The sequence below is a fragment of the Mauremys reevesii genome, linkage group 3 (assembly GCF_016161935.1).
Source record: "Mauremys reevesii isolate NIE-2019 linkage group 3, ASM1616193v1, whole genome shotgun sequence".
NCBI lineage: Eukaryota > Metazoa > Chordata > Testudines > Geoemydidae > Mauremys > Mauremys reevesii.
In genome coordinates, this window is record NC_052625.1 from 166,446,664 (window position 1) to 166,469,683 (window position 23,020).

The window sequence follows — 23,020 nt, forward strand, 5'->3', positions numbered from 1 at the left end:
TATTTCCCGTTTTGACACCTTTCTTTAAAGAAATAACTTACTTATGGCAAAATTCTGTTCTTGGATCTGCACAGTGGGTCTCTCTGATATTCTGCTCCCTATGCACACAAACTTTCTACTGATGTTAGGTGGTGTTCTCCACGAGTAAGACCTACAGAATATCAGCAACAGGCTCCATGGTGTAGAGCTGAGATCATAACTCTGCCCCTTTATGGAAAAACAGACTAAAGAGAAACATGGCTAGTTTCCAAAGAGAAGGATCTACCATTTTACACTATTTGTTTGTGGACTAGTAACTCCCCTTTCCAAGAACAGTACATCTTTATGAAATTGTGCAAGTAATGCAAAATACATACATTTCAAAATGTATAGATGAAGCCTGGGATTAGGGTTGTGAGCTTCCTAATTGGTAACCTGGTTGGCCAGTTTGTTGTTGTTTTACTGTCTTGACGGTTAAAAAGATTTAATGTCCCGGGTGGGAGGGGAGGTGCCGGGGAGAGGCAGGGGATCCATGGGGGAGATGTTATAGCATTGTACAGTTCACACAACCATAGTCTGGAGTGTGGTGTCCAGTTAGGATAAGGTAAGAAAGATGAGAAAAACTACAAAAATACACACAGTATGTAAAATGGTTCTCTAAAATGTTTTAGTAATGATGAGCTATAGTCAGCACCAGAACCCATTTTCATAGTGGGGTCAGAGGAGACTGGAAAGGTGACCAGTGATTATATTTTGTTGGTGGAGGAGTGGCCAGTGGCTGTTTTTTCTGAGTCTCAGTGGTGGCAACCCTTCTAGGAGTTCGGCCCAATTCTGAATTTATTTATAGACAAAGAACTCCCTCTGACTTCAATAGGAAATGCATGAATATAATTGATGACAGAATTGGGTTTCAAGGGTGAAATGCTGGCTTCATTTAAATCATTGGTAAAACCTCGTTGAACTTAATGGGTCCATGATTTTACTGTACAGCTCTCCCTACTTGATTCTCACATACAATTCTGTTCCATTTCTAGGGATAGGAGGAATCCAGGAATGTTGTTGTAGAACTCCTGCTGTCATCCGAGTATATTAGAGCACTCTTATTGCCACATAAAGTGATGGGCATATTGAAGTATCCAGTTCATTCCAGAGCTAGCACAGAAAGCCTAAACTGATGGTCTGAATCTTTAAAGCTTGAATGAAACACAGTCCTTCTGAGCTGTGGAATCCCATAGACCATGCTATTACTGAATGGAGCCATGATTAAGCAAAATTATTTACAAATTATGTATTTCTAGATAGAAACTTATTTTTCACAAGCACAGTACAAATAGAAACATTAGAAAACTGACAGATTTTTTTTCATAATGTCCCTAGGTACTTTGCAGCACACTTGTTTTTAAGTCACTAAGTAAAGCAGAACTAAAAAGTTGTGTTTAACATGATTTTAAAGGCTGCCCCTGATTGACATGAATAAATATGAAATGGTGGATTCTCCGAAGCTAAGAGACACTCTGGGCAAAAGTTGCCCACTAACCATAAAGAGTTTAACCTTGGGTATTGTCATCTGAAAAATATTCATTGAAGCATAAAGCATGTAAAGACTCATATCTAGTAATCAAGCCTGACAAACTGTATAGTACAAGCAATAACCTGTCCGGTGGGACAATCAAATTCTCCCTCCCCCTGTATTTTAAAATGACGGTGTTCTTGAATTGGAACCTAGAGCATATTTTGTTCAGTCAACAATTATGTGAACTTACTTGTAAGAAAATAAATGGGGCAGCATATTGAAGAAATGGTAAATCAAAAATCATGGTGTTGCCATGGCATCATTATGTATAAATGCAAGCCATGGATTCCAAATAAGTACGACAATATGATAAAGTTAATTTCAGTATTTGAAAGGATGCATTGCATATATGAAAATAGGAAATGAATTAACGGAGCTGTAGCCTTTCATCTCTCAAGTGGTAGTAAATTGGTGGTATTGTATACAGAGAAAAAGAGGCACCTGCCATTTGAATATATATGATGATCATTCTATCAGAGTGATGTTCCAGGCAGTACATAAACTTTTTTAAATCAATGGAAGCACAGGAATTCTAAAATCCAAATTAAAAAATCATCATGCATTATATTAGTGAGATACTATCTATTATTGGACCAACTTCTGTTGGTGAAAGGTATAAGCTTTTGAGCTATGCAGAGCCCTTCTTCAGCTCTGGGGAAGGAAGCAGAGTGTCTGGGCTCAATACAAATCTGGACAGATTGTTAGGCAGAAAGGGTAACATGCTGGAGGCGGTCACTTGAAATGAAGTGAGCAATTGGGGGTGAGATTGTTATGCATAAAGGGTTTGAAGTTGGCAATTAAGGATAGCAGGCAGTGTGGTGTTGCCAGGTGTTGTAATGAGCCATAAAATCAGTGTCCTTGTTAAATCCATGGCTTTTGGTGTCTAGCAGAGTTATGAATTTAAATTCCCAGGCTTGCCTTTTGAAGGTGTTGTGCAGGTTTCCCGTGAGGACAAGTATTGAAAGATCAAATATGGAGTGATCTGCAGGTTTTGCATCTATTATGGCAGGGTCTGGTGCCACTTTGAGTTGGTGTTTCCTGGTCCTTGGGCACTTGCTTTGAATGATGAGTTTGACAAGGTGTGTGTGTGTGTGTGTGTGAAGAAGAGGGAGCTCTTCAAGATGTGGTCCCCATTAAATATGGATTTTAATTGTTTGATGCCCTATATGGGTTCCAGTGTAGGGCAGTAGGGAACAACTAGGGATGTATGATTACATTTTACAAGTGACACTTTTGAAAACTAAACAAACATTTACTGAAGCATAATGGTGGGAATTTCAATCCTTAAAAATCATGTTTGTATTGGCTTTGTGTTTTAATTTCATAGTCTGAAATCATGTTAATTGAAGTTATGCTTCTGGATGGGAACCTGAGAGTTTGAATAGCAGTTTTATACCCTCTTTTGGGTTTCTCCAGGAGAAAAGAACATCTGGATGTCAAACTGGATCCAACCGTTTCAAACTTAGGCACCTAAAGAGAAGCATCTAAAACCAGAATTAGGTGCCTAAATCATTCCACTTTTATTTAGGTGGTAAACTCTGGATAAATGTCTGGATTTAGGCACTGAAGGATGAAATCATTGGCCTAATTATCTTTTAAAAACATAACAAAATTAAAAACAGTTAAGTAGGTATTATAATAACTGGCCTGTGATTTCTAAAATGTGTACAAAGATCTTTCTAAGATGTAGTTTTATTATGACTTCAAATGTAGTACTTTGGTCCAGACAAGAGCTAATAATAAAAAAAATCAATCCTTGCTCACAACACAATCTGTTGCAGCTTGTGAATGCACTGTAACACAAACCTTTAAACTTGGAATGCTCTTCTACTTTATCTTTTCTATTAGAAAACTGTCTGTTTTGGAGAGAATAAATTTTTTTAAATTGCAATTACTTCAGTGTGGTATTATGCATATTCTATAAATTTTGCTTAAAACAAAGGAGACTTTTGGAGCAGTCTCAAATCATTTTGCCAGACTTCTTAAGTTACTAATCACCCTGGTACAGTACAGGTTATGCTTGAAATTTTAAAACAAACTGTATGGAACAGTTAAATATTTATCAATAAAGCTAAGATGATAAAATGTACAATGACAAAAATATATGCAGTATCTACAGAAATGATGCTAGCCAAAAATTCCCACCAGAGACCTGCCTAGGAGCCTGCAGCTCTTGCTACTGTAGGATTATATGCAATGGACCTGATGTTTTGTGGTGGGCTAATTCAATTGATTTCAATGGAATTACTCTTACTCCCATGTAGCTAGGGAATTGTGCTGCAGGGGTATTTGTGTAAAGCAATTACTATTGTTACAAATAGATTCTGCTTGTGCCTGTGGAGGCATGCTGCCATTCTGGGTATAGATGATGGTAGCAAAGCGGTGTTCTATAATGTTGAGAGAATCAGCCTGGTGTAACTACCCAGCTTAGTAAGACTAAATTATCAAGAGTCTGGTTCTGATGTCATACAGACTGCTTTGATCTATGGTAATTACATAGCTCTCATTACTGCAGCCAAATACCTCTCAATCTTTCACCCCCTCATAGAGTAGATAAGTACTGTTATCCTCATTTTACAGAGGATGAACTGAAGTCAAAGAGCAAAGCAACTGCTAAATACCTCTGAAAATCTAGGTCTACATTACTTCTGCAAGATCACACAGGAACTCCATAGTAGGGGATGGCAGTGATCTCAGGTCTCCTTAGTCTCAGGCTAGTGCACTAACTGCAGGAACAGGTTTCCTGTCAGAGTCAGTTTCAGGACTCTGGAATTGAACCTTCTGGCCTTCTGAGTCTTTAGGTGGCATCCTTAGCCACTGCATCACGGTGGTGCACTAAACAGCTGCTCTTGACCAACAGCCTTATTGCTAATGGCCATAGCGGCCATGCCCCAGACCCATGACTGGATGGACAGTCAGCACTCACTTTGAGTACCCTGATTATATAAAGTCCCCAACTAGAATAGGAAGCTGTCTGAGCAAGAGACCATTGCCTACTGGTTGCTGCCTAGTCTGCCTTGCCTTGCAGCCTGACTTCTTGTCTTCCTGCCTCTCCTGACCCTGCCTTGCCTCCTCGCCTAATCTCACCTTCCCACTCACTGATCCAGTCCCTTCGATTGGATCTTCTGGCTTCTGACCCATGCAAGAACTTTAACTATTGCCGTGAGCTGCTTCTGATACTGATCAACCTCCTGGCTACCCGACCATCCACCAACACGTGACTCTCCCTAGCCTGCCTCAGCCAGAGGGCACGCTGTGAGAACATATCACAGGACTGCAAGCGGGAACATTTCCCACAGCCCCATAGCCCATGTTGCTTTCAGGACCTGAACACCATGGTACCTTTATTAGAGCACTATGACAGGACTCATAGCAAGTTTCAGAGTTTCATGAACCAATGCAGGCTCTGTTTCCAGCTATAGCCCAAAGTCAATCAGACAAACTGGGCAAAGGTGGGACTGATCATAAACCTTCTAGGAGATGAGGCCCTGGAGTGAGTGTTCCCTCTGCTAAACTAGGATCACCCCATATTGGCCAGCTGTGACACCTTCCTAATGGCCTTTGTGGCAATCTTCAATGACCCACACCAAGCTCACACCATGGAGGTGGTCCTAAAGAGACTCTGACAGGCCTCAGGTTCAGCTGCAATGTGGGTAGCCCATTTCCAGTGAAAAGCAGCACATACAGCTCGGAATGAGCTGGCCCAGCTACACCAATTCCATCTCAGTCTCTGAAAAGAAAGAAAAGATGTGCTTGCCCGCATGGCACCCATCGATCTAGATGCATTTATTGAGCTGTGCCTCTTAATCAACAGCTGACTTAATAAGCAGTGACTCGAGTCCAGGGACTGACCTGAAAAGACTTACTCAACAAACCTATGCAAGTGGACATAGCATGGACCAGACTTCACCCTTCCAAATGGGAACACTGACAGTGGGAGAACGTCTATTTTCTACTGTGAGGATGGCACGTGCTGTTCATCTGTCTTGCTAAGTCCCAAACTGAACAGTTTCAGGGAAAAAAAATGCTCAGCCTCGGTAAAGGGTTGAGCTTGGGCAACATTGGCAACACTCTGTCAAGTCCCCTCCAGCAACCCATTCTGCATTCCTGACCCAACATATTGAAATTTCCCCAAACCTACAACTCAAATTACAACTCTATCTCTGGGATTCTAGACAGGTACTTTCCCCTCCTCACACACCCCACCAATGAGGCTCTGATTGACTCTGGGACAGATGTAACTTTATGGACACTCCAGTGGCTCAAGTACTCAGCCTATCCATACAGTTGCTCCTGATTTAGTTAAGACAGTTGATGGGTTGCTGCTTGCCTCTTGCCCCATCAGTCAAAAAACTACAGTTTTTGAAGTGATAGTTGGGAAACACTATGAGCTCCTCCAGTTTACTCTGAGCTGGTCCCCATGTTCCCTTTGATTCTCTGAATCCTCTGGTTGGTGAAACATGACCTGCATATCTCCTGGCATCAACACACTGTGATTATTTAATGCTGAGCCACCTGACTTCCAAGCTTGAACCTCCAGAATCTCAAGTCAGATGCCTTTCCCTGGCTGCAGAAACAGGAAGAGATGCTTGGGTAACAGAGCATTCCTCCTTTCTACTAAGATCAGTTATTACATTCCCTGCAAAATACCCAGAGTTTTTTCAGATGTATTAATAAAAACCAAAATGCAGACACACTATCCCCTCACTGGAACTATGACTGCCCAGTGGACTTATAGCCTACAGCCAAGATTCCATTCAGCTGAATATATTATATGTTGTTACACAAATTAGCCGCCCATAAAGACGACATCTTCGAGAACCTGGAGAAAAGTTTTATCCAGCATTCCACATACCCAGTTGTGGCCCCTGTCCTCTTTGTGAAAAAGAAATATGGCTCCATAAGACTCTGTGTAGATTACCATGCTCTAAATAAAATCACAGTTTGTAATCGATACCTGCTATACCTGAGCTTAGAACTCCTGGATCAGATAAGAACAGTACAGGTATTCACCAAGTTAGACTACAGAGGAGTGGACAACCTGGTCAGAATTGGTCAGAGGATGAATGGAAAATCACTTTTCACATGTAGTATGGCCATTTCAAATATCTGGTGATGCCATTCAGACTTACTTATGCACCTGCAAACTTTCAACATTTAATTAATGAGGTCTTATTAAAATACTGGATTGCTATGTGGTCGCCTATTTAGATGATATCCTAATTTACTTTGAAGACCAGACTATGCACAACCAGCATGTTCTCAAGGTTCTGGAAAGACTCTGGAAACATGAGCTCTATGCTAAGCTGGAGAAATGCATCTCTGAGCAGCTCTTAGGCTACATGCTGACCACCAAAGCCATTCACATAGATCCCTGGAAGGTGGAAGCAGTTCACAACTGGGCATCACCACAAAGCATTTGAGAAATTCAGCATTTCATTGTGTTTGCAAATTTCTATAGATGCTTTATACAGGACTATACCAGAATCCTGACCCCTACAGCCTCTCTGCTTCAAAAACTAACCAAGTTCACTTGGATGTCAGAAGCCCAAGAAGCCTTCAGTCATCTGAAGGCAGTGCTCACCTCCACACTCCTCACACATCATGAGCCAAATCAGCCATAAATTCTGGAAACCAATGCTTCTGCTGTTGCCATTGCTGTCCGAGAAACACGGTCTCAACCAAGAAGTTAATCACCATCCCCACAAGCTCATTCCCGACAAACACACTTATGAAATTTCAGACAAGAAGCTACTTACCATCAAATTACCTTTTGAGACCTGGAGATATTATCTAGAAGGAGCCAGATACCCTGTTCAGGTGTTCACCGATCATAAAAAATCTAGAATGTCTGTGCACTGCTAAAACCTTAACTCAACAGAAGCTATGCTGGGTTCTTTTCTTCTAGATTCAATTTTACTCTCACCTGTTGCCCTGCCGCCCTCAACAATAAGGCAGTTGCTGCATCCAGAAAGGAGAATATGCCAGTGATCCTAAGGGACCTGAAGAATAACTCCCCTACATCCTGAAGCCACATCATTTCCATAGAGAATTTGTTCATGACTATGCATTCCCCCCTACTAAATAACCCCTTTATCTAGAACTCCAAAGTTCCACCACAGAACCTCAGAGATGATTCCTCATTCACAGGCACAGCTACATCTCTAAGGGACATCCCCACCATTTATAGGCCCTGCACATTTGCCATGACATCCCTTGGGCTGGACACTATGGCCAGTTAAAGATGACTTGCATGGCATGTCAGTTGTTCTGATGGCCGAAACTGTGATCCTATGTCAGGTCTTGTGACACCTGTGGCTGTACCAAAGTTCCCTGAACTACTCCTTTGGGATGTTAATACCTGCCGAGGCCTTGGACTAACTTTACAGTGGACTTCATTGTTGAATTACCAGAATCTGAGGGATACCATGCCATACCATACTGACAGTAGTGGATCAACTGATGAAGATGGCACACTATTTCCTATGCATATCTTCCCACTGCTAAGAATACTGCTTGTCACCTCTTTACACACGTGTTCTACCTCTACAGTCTCCTGGACCACATTACCTCAGAATGGGGTTACCAGTTTGTGTCTCAATTTTGGCTGGAGGTGCGTCTCCTTGTATCTACCACCTACCATCCACAAACCAACCACCATTCAGAAAGAATGAACCAAGTATTAGTACAATACCTGCAATGCTTCACAAACTACCACCAAAATGATTGACCCGCACTGTTTCCATACATGGAATTTGCATACAATGCAGACCATGCCTCAAGTAAGATGGGACTTTTTTTTTTTTGCAAATTATGGTTTCCATCTCCATTTTCACCCTGCACTGCTCACAGCACCCACAGTTTCTGCAGCTTGAAAGTTGGTTCATCAAGTCCATCAGACGTAGGAAGAGCTGAACCAAAACCTAGATGCAGCCAAGACAGTATACAAACATCATTCTGACTGTCATCAGCAGGAGGGTCCTACAGTTGCAATAGGAAATAGTTGCAATAGGCTGTTGGCCAAACACCTCAAGACAGGCAGACCTGTATGTAAATTGAACAACTAGTACCCATGACCCTACAAGATCTGCCAGCAAATCAACCCAGTAACCTTTGAACTTTGACTTCCCTACCACCTTAAGGTGCATCCTGTGTTCCACGTCACCCTCCTTAAACCCTTCTCTTACAATCCCTTTCCTAAATGAAAATTGCCTTCCCCTCTGCCAGGCCAAGGCCAAGAAGAGTACCTTGTCCACAAGATCCTAGGCTTCCAAAAACAAAGAGGGAAGATATTGTAACTTGTCATCTGGGAAGGATACAGGAGAAAAAAGCGGTCCTGGGAATCAGTCCCTTATGTGCATGCTCCCAAAAAAGTCAGAGCCCCTCCAGACAAGCCTGATCCTTTGGTTCCACGAGGGAGAGGAAAGGTTGGTATTGAACTGAGGCCTGGCAAGTCCTTAGGCAGCATCCTTTGCTACTGCACTGAACTGCTGCTCCTAAACAACAACCTTAGTGCTAAAGATCTTCAGATCCATAGCAGCCATGCTCCAAGACCCATAGTGGATGAACAGACAGAACTCTATATAGTCCAAGTACCCAATGAAATGCCCCAACAGGAAGAGGAAGCTGTGTGAGCAACAGAGCATTGGCTGCTGGTTGCTGCCTAGACTGCCCTGCTCTGCCACTTCACCTGACCCTACCTTGTTGCCCTGCTGCCTTGCCTGAAGCTGCCTTACCACCTCAATCCACCTGCCTCCCCAACCCACTGACCTGGCCCCTTGGTTTGGATCATCCAGCCACTTACTTACTCACAAATATGTGAGAATTCCAACCATTGTGCTGTACTGCCTCTGATACCAAACTCCTGGCTATCTGCCCACCTGCCGACACTTGACTACTGCTCTGGAATGTCCCCTAGCCTGCCTTGGACACTGAGCATTACAGTCATGCCCTGAATGTCTATGACAATCCATCAATATATGTGCTCTTCTCACTGAGCTAATAAAAGAAACTCAAGAAACTGGTATTTGCTGCCATTATCCTCTGCTGTTGGACTTCTTGAGTCATACGTCATTAATTTGGAGGCAGGCTTGTGAGGCAGGCTTATCTCTAATACCAGAACTTCCTTTTTGGGCAATAATACCCTAAAACATTGACCCCCCAATGAAAAAATCTTTCAGATGCCCCCTTTTTGACTCCATTCTCAGATGTCTCTTTTCAGAAGAGCAGCAATAACAGGATGAACAAGTGGAGAGACTCCAGATTTGTTGGGAGCAAGCAGTTTTCTAATGGAATCTTTCTGCCTCCAGAGCTTTTCAACCTTGTCTATTTACTTATCTTCACATGAATTGGGCTTCCCTAAATCTTTTGTTCATGTAACAAAGTAGTCATTTATTGTTCCACTATATAACATCTTGAACAATGTCAAAGGGTGTGGGAAGCACAAAGAGCAAAAAGTAATCAAGTATGTCAGTGTAAAAATAACTTTGGAAGAATTTTGAGAGCACATACTTTGTTTCTGTATAAATGAAAATTATCTTTTGATATTTGGAAATTAATAATCAACACTTTAGAATAGTCTTTTTATAGAAATTTTTTATTGTTACTGAACAGCAACTGAAATAAAATAGAATCTGCATCTGTATTCAGACTAAGTGCATGCTGTATAATGAACTGACTGAACATGTGCCACTGCCATCTCCTGAATACTATTAGAATTGTTCCACTGTATTTCATAGGTTCCATGGTCCCATTTCAACACTTATTGAAGTCAGTGGAAACCTTCCACTTACCTTCAGTGTAAGTGGGACCGGGACTTCTATTTCTAGCTGCTTAAGAAGATCCCCCTTTAGGTCCAGTGGTAGCAGGATGAGGTTTTTGAAGCACAAGAATTGTTTTCTGTCCCATCTACTCTGGCTCAGGATGACCAAAGTGAATCACTGTAACAAACATGAATTTCCTGTATGGCTAGGGCAGGGGTCAGCAACCTACGGCACACATGCCAAACACAGCACGCAAGCTGATTTTGAGTGGCACGCTGCCACGGTCCCGGCCCCCAGCCCCACTCAGCCCCCCCGCCCACCGCTCTCCCCTGCGGGGGCAGGAGGCAGAAGCTTGATCCTGCGGCAGCCAAGCTTGCCCCCTCCCCTGCTTCTTCCCCCAGCGTGGTGCTTTCCTGCTCCTCCTCCTCTCCTTCCCTGCACCGATCAGCTGATGGCCCTAGTGAGGGGGAGGGGGAAGAACGGCAGCGGGCATGCAGCTCGTAGGGGAGGCAGAGAAGAGGTAGGGACGGGGCCTTGGGGAAGGGGGTGAAACAGGGCATATCCCTTCCAGCCCCCTGCCGTGAGCCACTCAGGGCAGGGGGCTGGGAGCACCCCTATGAGCTGAGCACCCCAGCCCTCTGCCTTGACCCCCCCCACACACCCAGCCTTCTGCCCTGCACCTCCCACACCCCGACTGCCCTCTGCCCTGACCCCTGAACCCCCCCCCACACACAGCCTTCTGCCCTGAACCCCCCACACCCGAACTGCCCTTTGCCCTGACCCCTGAACACCCCCCCCAGGTCTGGGGTCCCGGCCACAGGCCCCGCTCAGCCCGCTGCCAGCCTAGGTGAACGGCTGAGTGGGCCGGCGGCATAAGATCAGCATTTTAATTTAATTTTAAATGAAGCTTCTTAAACATTTTGAAAACCTTGTTTACTTTGCATACAACAATAGTTTAGTTTTATAATATAGACTTATAGAAAGAGACCTTATAAAAACATTAAAATGTATTACTGGCACGTGAAACCTTAAATTAAAGTGAATAAATGAAGACTCGGCACACCACTGCTGAAAGGTTGCCGACCCCTGGGCTAGGGCTTTGTTACAATATTGAATAACCTTTCCCTATTCATTATTAAAATATCTACAATGGTCACTATTCAAAGTCTGAATTTTCCAACTGTTACCAAGGGACTGAAAAATAAGTATAGTAACTTGGATGAATCTGTGGACAAATGGTGAATTTCAGAGGTGACTGGTGAATGTTGGGGAACTGAGCTGTAACCCTCCAAATTTAGTAAAGATATTAAAATTTGACTAAAATTTCAGGGAAGAAGTGTAAACTTTGTAAGTAAAACATCCTCATATTATTTAAACAAAAGTAGTCTTCTGTTCCTTAGGGTTGCAAAGACAACTTTCCAAATGTTCACTGATAAAGTGCTGTTTTCTTAAGTATGTAATCTATTGCCCCTGAAGTACCTGTTTGAAATTGACATGTCTGGTCAGTTTACTACTGCTATTCTGAAACCTATGGGCAACAGCGAAAGTTCATTATGCCAGTTTAACTCTGCTGCTGCCTGGGAAAGCTATGAGCATCAGATGAAGTTACTAGAGCAATTTATGAAGAAAGATCACCAAAGATAAGCAAGACTCTGCTGCCTAAGTGGGTTAGCCATTGTGGGCTCATTCAGCGGGGTTGCTGTCCCCATAGCACCCCTTGCTGGTTGACTGTGGTACTGCTGTCAGTCCCTGCTTCTCTTTTCTTCCCCAAAGTGAGTCTTTTGTTGCAATATCTGCAGGCAGGGCCACTGAGAGCAGGTTCGGGCCCCAGTGAAAAAAAATTTCCGGCCCCCCCAGCAAGGGTGGATCGGCTAAACAGGGCTGACAAATTACCAGGGCCCCCTTCTGGACCGCCGGGCCCTGGTAATTTGTACCGGCTCCCCCCCCCACACACACACCCTGTCTGCAGGAGGAGAATGTCTTCCATTTCTTTTCTTCTTATTAGAAAGCCTTCATCAGACCCATTCTGCCCCTCCATACACCAGCCTGGGAAGATGGATATTCCCCATCTGAAGACGGCATCTGTCTCTTTGCCCCAAATCCCTAATGGGTGGGAGGGGAGTCTTAAGTTCCCACTTCTCATACCAATATGTCATGGGACACACTCACTACTGGAGCACTCCCTCAGGGACATTTCAAGGATTGTTCCCTGGCACTATCTGAAGCAATCTTCTGGGTGACTGCACTCTAGCCAGTCACACTTTAAAGTTCAGTCACCTTCAGGGGTATCCAAGTCTAGCTCTAACTGCTCAGACCTCCAAACTTGTTTCTCCCAACTGTCTTCTTCACAATCCCTCCATCCAGCTCCCTTCTGGGCTATCAGCAAAGTCCTTCCAAAATCAAACAGAACTTAACAGAGTCACATTCTTCTTTCAGGGAGAAGCAGGTCCCAGTAAAGCTCACTATTGCAAACAAAATTACCAAAACAGCTGTCACATCCCCCTAGGCTTGAACTGTTCATCCTTCCTGGCCACATCTTCAGATTTCTGTTCCTCTTGTGGAACACTGGGTCCAAGACCGCCTCCATGGTTCTTGGCCTATGTTAGCTCTACTCCTGTAGCTAAGCTCTCAAGCCACAAACCAGCCTAACTTGGTGTCCTCCACAGCCAGCCACTGACTGCTGGGCTCCCTCCCTTTTAAGTCCTACATCTAGCACAGGTGTGGCAGGGCTAACTCAACAGGGCTGACTAGCCCTGGGCCTCCAGACACTTAAAGGGGCAGACCACTGGTACATACTCTTTGTTTCAGCTCCACCCTTACTCTGGTTTCTGTATCTCTTGTGATATCAGGACTGATTGCCCGTTTTGAAGTCTGGAAGGGATTTTTACCATATGACAACCAGCAAACTGCTGTGTGGGATTTTCATCTTCCCCCTGGCATCCAAGAGGAGGGAGTCTGTATAAATGTCACAACTTTGGCAGGTCCCAATGCAGCTGGTGATTAGAAAGGGTCCTATTTAGGGCCCTGTAAGCCAGTGGGCTTTGGAGCATTGGTCCTGGGCACAGCGTTACATAGTAAGGTGATTTGCTTCTATGTCTCACATAACTTGTGGCTCCCCTTATCTCTTCTCTGCTCCATGCCAGAGGTAGGGGAACAGTGGGTTAGGACTATGGTTTGCAGTCATGGTCCCTTGCTAGGACTATGACTTTCATACTCACCTTCAGGTTTATAGTACACAGGGGCCATTGATGCCAGTTGAGGTTTGCACTGGAACAAGCCTTCTGAGATAGTTTGTGGTGGTTACCCAAATTAAGTAATTAAGTTGCCGGCTCCTATTTCACCATTGTCTGGCACCTGTGTCTCATGGTTATCATATCCACATCAATATCCAGGAGTATGAGGGGATGGATAGAATAGCATAGTCTACTCCCCTCACTCCCAGTATCCAACAGGCAGGTTGTGAGCAGAGCTCATTTTCCACTGCTGCTTTGGAGGGTAGTGACAGAGACAGGAGACTTGTTCTCCTGGAAGAGAATTAAAATGCGACATCACAGTTATGATTTTCTTTAAAGAAAAGAAGAGAGACAAGGCATCTTTTGGTAGGTAGCGATTGTCCTTTAATGATTATTGTTTTAACATATATTGGTGCACATCTTGCAGTGCTTTAATAAAGAAACAAACAAACCAACAACAAAAAAGCAGCAGATGGCTAATAAATTTGGGTGCACAAATTGATATTGAAGCACACTTTTGCAACTGACAATTGTAATTTTGCATTCTTTTATGCCCCCTTCCCACCTTCTCAACTACATTTGCAAATATGTCCATGCAAATTCCAGCTCACTGAGAATATAATAGATTTTGGAATGTGTGCTTCTCTAATTTTGGACACAAATGAAGGATTGTATCCAGCCCCCTTTGAAGTCAGTGGGAGTTTTGACATTGAATTAATGGGAGCTGGCTGGTGCCATGAATTCACATACTAATACCACTATTTAAGATATAACAAATGCCACAATATTTGTAACATCTAGCTCACTGGATCAAAATAATAGCATTCAAGTGTTCCTCTTAGTATTCCACATGCAGGAAAAAACTCATTACTTTTAAGAATGATCCATCTGTTGAGTATATTTTTTTCATAGAAACATCCCATTAACTCATTTTAGGACACAGGAATTTTAGATTTTAAATTAATAGATGCTAGATTGAGAGCTAAAGAGCAACAAAGATATTGGTTCAAATCAGTCAGCTTTCCCAGTGATCAGTCTACCCTAGTTATTTGGAACACAAATAAAACAAGCAGAGAATGAAATGTTCCTATGTTTAAAAAACTGTCTTCCTGATATGAAATCTGTTTTCATAGTGTCTAATTGATGTTCATCAAGTGTCTATAATGGAGATGGATAAAAAAAGCAGCAGCATCACTTTTACTATGATACGGCTGCTGTACTACTATATTACATTGTACAAATAAGGATCTTTTCCCTAGTATAAATTGTTCTTTGGTACATTTTATGTTGGATACATGGTTATGCATTTTTCCAGACTTTAATCCTAAACCTCATAATATTATACAGATTAGTTTCCAGAAACAATTATGAGGAACAGAGGGGTCCATCAAACGCTTTTACTGAGGAGTTTCTCAGTAAATGTTCAAAAAGCTGGCTTTCCTTTTTGTAGAACCTTGGAATGAGGATATTCCAAGTGAACAATCATGGAACCAGAGGTGCCAGCTTTCTGAGTTCCCGGTGGGTACTTGAACCCTGCTCTGCCCCAGACCCTGCCCTCACTCTCTCTCTTCCCCCAAGCACCCACCCCCACCCTGCCTCTTCCTGCCCCTTCCCCACCACACCTCTTCGTGCCCCCATTCTGCCCCTACCCCACCTCTTCGCATCCCCATTCTGCTCCCCTCTCTCCACCGTGCCTCTTGCTGTCCCCGCTCCTCCCTCTCCCGCCAGCGCCTCCTGCATACTGCTGAACAGCTGATTACCAGCAGGTGGGAGGCACTGGAAGGGAGGGGGGAGCTGATCGGCAGGGCTCCCAGTGGGTGCTGAGCACCCAGTATTTTTTTTTCCGTGGGTGCTCCAGTCCCACAGAGTTGGCGCCTATGCATGGAACCCAGAGAGCTATATTCAGTGGTGGGACTAAACATATGGCTACACTGCATTTTAAAACCAATGGCAGTGAGTCTCAGAGCTGGGTCTACAGACTTGGGCTTACAGGGCTTGTGCGATGGTGCTAAAATCACTTTATCAAAGTTCAGGCTTATGCTGGATTTTGTGCTCTGAAGCTTGTGGAGAAGCCATGGACTGTAGAGGCTTAGTTCAAGCCTGAGCTGCCACACCTACACAGCTGTTTTTAGTGCCATAGCACAAGCCCGAGTCTATAGACCTGGGCTCTAGCACTCGCTGCTTCAGGTTTTAAAACCCAGTTTAGACTCACCCCATAGGCCTACAGTGGTATAATAAACACCTTCTACTAGCCCTTTGACATAGGGGTGATCCAACCTAGCTTCTTCTAAATCAGTGAGATGTCATTGGATTAAATTTAGCTGGGATGTGCAATTTAAATGTCAGTAGGTGGGTGAGAGTACAAGTTGGTTTAACATTATGTTCCGAGGATGTTGGAGAAGGTGCAAGTTACACCAGTTTAGACTCCTCTGAAATTCATTTTCACCTCTGAATTTGTTCATACTTTGAATGAAAATGCTGAATGGTCCCTCAGGGAACACAACCATGGTTAAATCTTTGCATAGGCATATAAAACCCCCTACAAATGGCATTTTAAAAGCTTTTTCCATTGTTTCTCAAGTATTCTGCTACACCCCTTAAGAAAGTTTAGCATGCACTTTTCTCTGAAACTGTATGGGAACGTAGCCCTGTCTCCGCCACACCTTTTTTCTGCCCCTTTTGGGGTGGCATGTGCTGCTAGCAGCAATTGCCATTAACAGTTTTTGCATTGAAGAAAACAGGACTGTATTTGTGGCCAATCACTGACTGCGTGAGGGGTGGAGAAGTGTGGGAAGGTAGACAGGGTTGTAAATTCCCCCTTCATCTTTTGTATGAGAATACAAGGGCCATCCACAATCTGTTCCTTGATAAATTACCTTTTTCCTTCATTTGTCTCTTTCATTGCAAATGACACTAACAGACAGTTCTGCCCTCCTATGAGTTGGCAGGTCAAATAATGGAATCTATCTGCCTATTTTTCCATCTGTGCTAATCCTTTCCTAAGACTATTGATAAATTAATGCATAATTAATTGCATGTACTAGTGACTTTATGACCTCCCACACTTTTTGGTGAGTCCATGATGAAGTCTCTATTTTAGTACAAAGGACTAATTCATGATAGTGACATCATCATAGTTGTGGACGAACACAAAATAAGTTGTTAAAGCAATACCAAGATGTATAGATAGCCCAGGGAGACTGACAGTAGACATTCTGCATGAGCTATTCACAGAGCTGAAACAAAAGGAAACATCAGAGGAGCCATTCAGAGTGACAGCAATGGGGCACAGGGCTGAGATGACATAGAACCTTTATTGGAATGTGTTACTGGAAAGTCTGCAGTAGTTTGATCACTTCCCTTGTCTGCAGGACATTTGAATGACTTAGCACACAAAGGGAAAAAAGGGAGGAAATTAGGAACAGTTAGAAGAATGTTGTATCATTTATATAGACCCTGAAATACTTATTTCACTAACTCCTTAACTCTAAAGTTGTGTGTGTGTGTGTGCTTGTTTGTCTGCATAGGATTACAAAAAGGAATCTCATATGGTTCTACAGGACAGTTGGTAACTTTTACATCCATTACAGGAAGCTGTTTGGTATCTATGTATAATTTAAAGTGAGACTCTCCTTCCATGTACATAAAAACTAAGAAAGTATTTTTCTTTTATCAATGCTTAATTACTTCTTATTATTGTTTAACATTTATATTCTGGAAGTGCCTAGAGGCCAACCAAGTTATGTCCCACTGTGCAAGGCACTGTATGAACATATAGTAAATGCTGCTGGTTGAAAACTTTAAACATTTCAAAATTTTGTGAGGAAATTTTATGCTTTTTTAAAAAAAACAACAGATTTTAAATGCTGGGAAATGTGAAATTTTGACCAATATTTTGCAACTATATTTTTCAAAAATTGTTATGCATTTTTTGACCAGCTCTAACATTTAATGGCAATCCTTGCTCTTCAGCTGCTTGCAGTTGAAAGGAGAAGGCATGAAAGGTGCATAAGGCAAAAAAAGCAGATGAGTATGGGTGTCAATGTCAGTGTAACTTTGAACACTTCACAGTTTGTTCTCAAAGTATCAATCATGTTAGTACAAGTCTGATGAGGGAGAGAGTTCAGAGGGAAAAAAAAAGGGGGGGGAAGGACCCTAGGAAAGGAGTGGGGCAGAGGAAGAAGAATCATCCTGTCCTTTGAAAACACCCAGAGTTAAGAAATAACAGAGAAGGAAGGAATATGGTCCCATTGTAGAGTGCCCCCCACCTGTTATCTTTGGAGAGGTGAAGAAAAAGAAGTGGTTCAACCCCAAATTTGAGATAATTCCCTTAGATCTATGCAGCTCTCTACAAACTGTTCGAACCACCGGATCTTCTGTGCAGAGGGCCTGTGGCTGCACATTGGCGCAAGAGCTCTCACACATCCCTTCTTGCTCCTTTGCAGCATGGCGCCAATAAAGCTGAGTCCTCGGCTAGCAAAGGACTCCAGAATGCCTCAGGTCAGATTCCCTATGTGGAGAGGGCACTGCAATACAGAAACAAATAATACAGTTGGAGTCTAGCAGCTCCAAGTCCCATTGAGTATATGAACCTTGGAAAAATTCTTGAAAATGTTGATAACCATGCTCAAGCTCAGGGTTGCAATTCTCATGATTTTTTTCACGAGTCTCATCCTATTTGATTTTTTTTCTTAAAGCCTCAGCTTCTAGAGTCAAATGTTTACCTTAGAATACCAGCTTTAATTTTTTTTTTAATATAAGTGTCTGGACCTCATTAATGGGGAAAAAAGATTTTAAACTTGAACTGTAAAGGCTCCAAACCCAGGAGCCAAATATAAAATCCCTCAGAGTTTATTATTTTGAAATGATTTTGAAGCCAATCTCATGATTTTTTTTTCAAAATTGGGTGTTCACAATACTGATAGGTTCCTGGATTCCACTTCCCCTTCAGCAGGAGGTTTGTACATATTGGCTTGATCCGAGATGGACAAGTGTTGAATATGTTCATGGCTTGGGCCTGAAAAATTGTATAGTGGATACACCCAGAAATTCTGAGGTGGGTTTTGTGCACAGCATCTCTCAGAATCAGACCCAGAACCAGGGGCGGCTCTAGGGATTTTGCCGACCCAAGCACGGCAGGCAGGCTGCCTCCGGCTGGAGGTCCACCGAAACCGCGGGATCAGCGGACCCTCCGCAGGCACACTTGCAGGAGGTCCACCGAAGCTGCGGGACCAGCAGACCCTCCGCAGGCATGCCGCCAAAGGCAGCCTGCCTGCCGCCCTTGCGGCGCCGGCAGAGTGCCCCCCGCGGCTTGCTGCCCCAAGCACACGCTTGGCGTGCTGGGGCCTGGAGCCGCCCCTGCCCAGAACTGAAATAGAGACATAATACAACTGACTTCCCTGACCAGTTTTCACTGCAGTACATGAGGACTGGATTACAATACCAGCCTGTTAGCAAGAGATTTTTAGCTTCTTGCTCTCTCTCTCTATATATATATTTTTCTTTTCTGAGAGAAAGTTATTTTAAAAGAGATCATTATTCTGTACACACATGCCAATCATCACTCTAATGTTAACACAGAATGTAGATTTCAAGAAATACTTAAGGATACTGACTCTTAAGCCCAGGAGGCAGATAGTTTAATTTTCTTTTTTTTTCTCCCATGTTTTTTAATGTATTTCTTAAACTATGCCTAGTCATGTTGGGAATACATAATAGTTTGTCAAAAGATGTGTGGCGCTATTTTCCAGCCATGGTATTGTTCCGCTTAACAGTGTCACAAGAATACTAACTTACAAAAGAAAAAATAATCAGATCTCAAAAAATCTGAGAAAGTGTAATAATAGCTGTGAAGAGCCAAACCTCTGTTGGTTTTGACACAGCCAGGTCAAATAAAGAGTGGTAAGAATTGTTTACAATGAGATTATTATCATCTTTGCCTACCCCAATAATTATTGATGAAATTTTTGTCAAATTTTCAATGAAAAATCACCTTTGAACAGAGACCAAGCATGGAAACTTTAATTTAAAAAGGTGATTTTTTTTCAGAAATTTGCAAACTTCTAAAACAAGGTGTCAAGGTTCCTTCCCCACTCTGAACTTTAGGGTACAGATGTGGGGACCTGCATGGACACTTCTAAGCTTAATTACCAGCTTAGATCTGGTATCGCTGCCACCACTCACAAGCACTACTTTTCTTCCCTGGGTAGTCTTGAGAGACTTCACCAATTTCCTGGTGAACACAGATCCAAACCCCTTGGATTTTAAAACAAGGAGAAATTAACCATCCCCTCTCCTTTCTCCCACCAACTCCTGGTGGATCCAGATCCAACCCCCTTGGATCTAAAAACAAGGGAAAAATCAATCAGGTAATTAAAAAGAAGGCTTTTAATTAAAGAAAAGAAAGGTAAAAGAAAACCCTCTGGGAGAGATTAGCATACCAGCTACTCTCACAGACAACAGATTCAAAACACAGAGGATGTTCCCCTGGGCAAAAATCTTAATACACACAAGAATACCCAAATATGATAATTCCCTTAATGGTACCAAGACAAGTTACAAAGGAAATAAACATATATCTATTTATCCCTTTCTAAAACTTACTACTTTGATAAGAGGCTGGTTCCTTGATCTTTTTCACTCCGGCTGAAACTGAAGCTGACTAAACAAAGGAAAACTTCCCTCCTTCCTTTTGAAACAACATTAAATGATGTCAAGTATCAGAGGGGTAGCCGTGTTAGTCTGTTTCTGTAGAAGCAGCAAAGAATCCTGTGGCACCTTATAGACTAACAGACGTTTTGCAGCATGAGCTTTCGTGGGTGAATACCCACTTCTTCGGATGCAAGATTACTGCAATCAGCTGGAAGAGCAATCTGTATATTGACATGAATGTGCACACCCCATTTCTCTTCAGAATTCTTGTATCCACAATAAATAGATGTCACCTATACTGAAGTCATTTATGCAGTCATGAAAATATTTTGCTATGTGTAGTAATGACACAGCCATATGTCCTCTTTGCTAAAACAATGGACTAGCCTCATGAAGGAGGTAATTTCATCATAATTGTACTGACAGAAGTCTGATTATTATTAGATAACTCATTAAATAATTCAGACTCAGAATTATCATGCCCAATTTTATCCCTATTCAACTCTGTCCTCCTGATTTGAATGGAACATTTGGCATAAGGGGAACAAGATTTGGCCTTGAACAATCAACATTAGTGATACCCACTGTTGGCATAATTACTTTCTGTCACCAAGTGTAGATTTATCTATCTGAATATTTGACTCTCCTCAGACAGGCAGCTTTCTCTGCCCACTTCCCCTCCTCTCTAGACATTCCTAAAGCCTCCAGGAACGCTTCACACATTCATTAGTGACCTTGAAATGGAACTGTGATTACCAAAGTTTGCACTTTACCCATCAATGCTTAAAATTAATCACAGTCTCTAGAAAACAAGAGAATTATCTGTTATTTCTGTCTCTCTCTTCTTTCACATAACATGCTGGATTAAGCTTTAGCATGATTCATTTTAAAGGAGTGCCATGTACATCTATATTTACTTCAGAACCAGGCAAACCATTTTAAGGGAAGGAGATTAGTTTTGAATCTAATGTGGATTCCACTTTATTTTTTCCAGGTGTTACAGTTAGCCTTATGCCATTTGTTTTTATAAGAAGACCTGGGATGGATCCATCTATAGCCTGTTAAATCGAAGGGAAAAAAATAACACCAAACAAATTAATTTTCTTTTCAATGAATGTGTAATAGACATGTTGGTGGAGGCCACTGAAAACTTGGTTTAGAGGAATATTCTGTAGTGAGCTATAGAAAGATCTCATACTAGAATATTTCCTTAGTGTCCCTTAGAGTTACGGATTATTAGATTCTCTTTATCAGTTTTCAGAATGCCACAGTGTTTTCAGTGGCGAACAGCTGGAAGAAGTGTTAACCGAGTTGTGTTGTTTACAATGACCATGAAAGGGGAGAGAGTTTGGGGGAGGAAGGGAGGTTTAGGGAAGGAGGATGGCTGGATTATGTTCACAACATACACACAGAGAAGTTAGATAAAAATATAAATACTCTTGCTGGAAGGTTGCAAAATTACACTACTTTATTGTTTCGAATTAAGAACGATATCACACAAGAACCCAAACACAGAGAGAGACAAAGTAGACTGTTCCCTAAGGCAGAGAGAGACAACTCATCCCACCATTTTCTAAACTGGCTCTTTTCAGACGGGTTATCTCCTCACACCTTTTGCTACAGAGTTCTCTAGCTAGGGTAACCACTTTTGTTGGATGGAAATAAAGGAAAACAACATGGAAAAATAAGGGACTCTGCTTTATTTTAAGAGACATTTTAGGAAAATACTATTTCCCTTAGCATATTCCCTTGGCATATCTAAAGTGTACATTTTTACTGCCCTCAACTACACCAAGAAATTATCATAAGTTTCAATTAATGTTTAAAATGGTAATTATTTTCAGTTTTAATACATTGCCACAGAGGGCAGGGCAAGAAGCAATGGGTTCAAACTATAGAATAGCAGATTTAGATTAAATCTCAGGAAAAAACTTCCTAACTGTAAGAACAGTAGGACAGTGGCTCAGACTGCATAGGGAGATTGTAGAAGCTCCCTCACTGGATGTTTTCAAAAAGAAGCTGGATAACCATCTGTCTTGGATGGTTTAGACACAACAGATCCTGCATCTTGGGGGTTAGACTAGATGACCGTTATGGTCCCTTCTAACCCTCTGCTCTATGATTTCAACAAATCTTAAAATAAGGGACAGGTGGTCACCCTAACACTAGCCTGCAAGTAGGACACGGACCCCCCCCTACACACACATATATGCTCTTAAAACAATACCATGCGATTCCAACAAAGCCTTCAGCATACCCAAGATGTCTGAGGAGATATTGGAAAGACAATATGGTTCAGAATGTCCGCCTCTTAATGCCCAACTCTGTTGGCTTGAGAGAAAGAGAGGAGGGAGTAGACACTGTACTCAGGAGAGTGCAGAGACTTCAGCTTTACCTGGATGCTACATGGGGACCACAAAGCAACAAGGCAGCTTGCACATGCAGAGCCCTTTTGCTCCTTTAGGGTCTAAGACAAAGCCCATTGAAGTCAGTTTGCAATAGGCTCTGGCTTAGGCCTCCAGGACCTGATCAGGGAAATCTTGGGATAATTGGACCATAAAGCTTAAGTAGTGCATAGGAGCTTGTGAGGGCTCCCTATGCATCTGTAAACTTCAGCCATAATAATAGCAGGGGTCGGCAACCTTTCAGAAGTGCTGTGCCGAGTCTTCATTTATTCATTCTAATTTAAGGTTTTGCGTGCCAGTAATACATTTTAACGTTTTTAGAAGGTCTCTTTTTATAAGTCTATAATATATAACTAAACTGTGTTGTATGTAAAGTAAATAAGGTTTGTAAAATGTTTAAGAAGCATCATTTAAAAT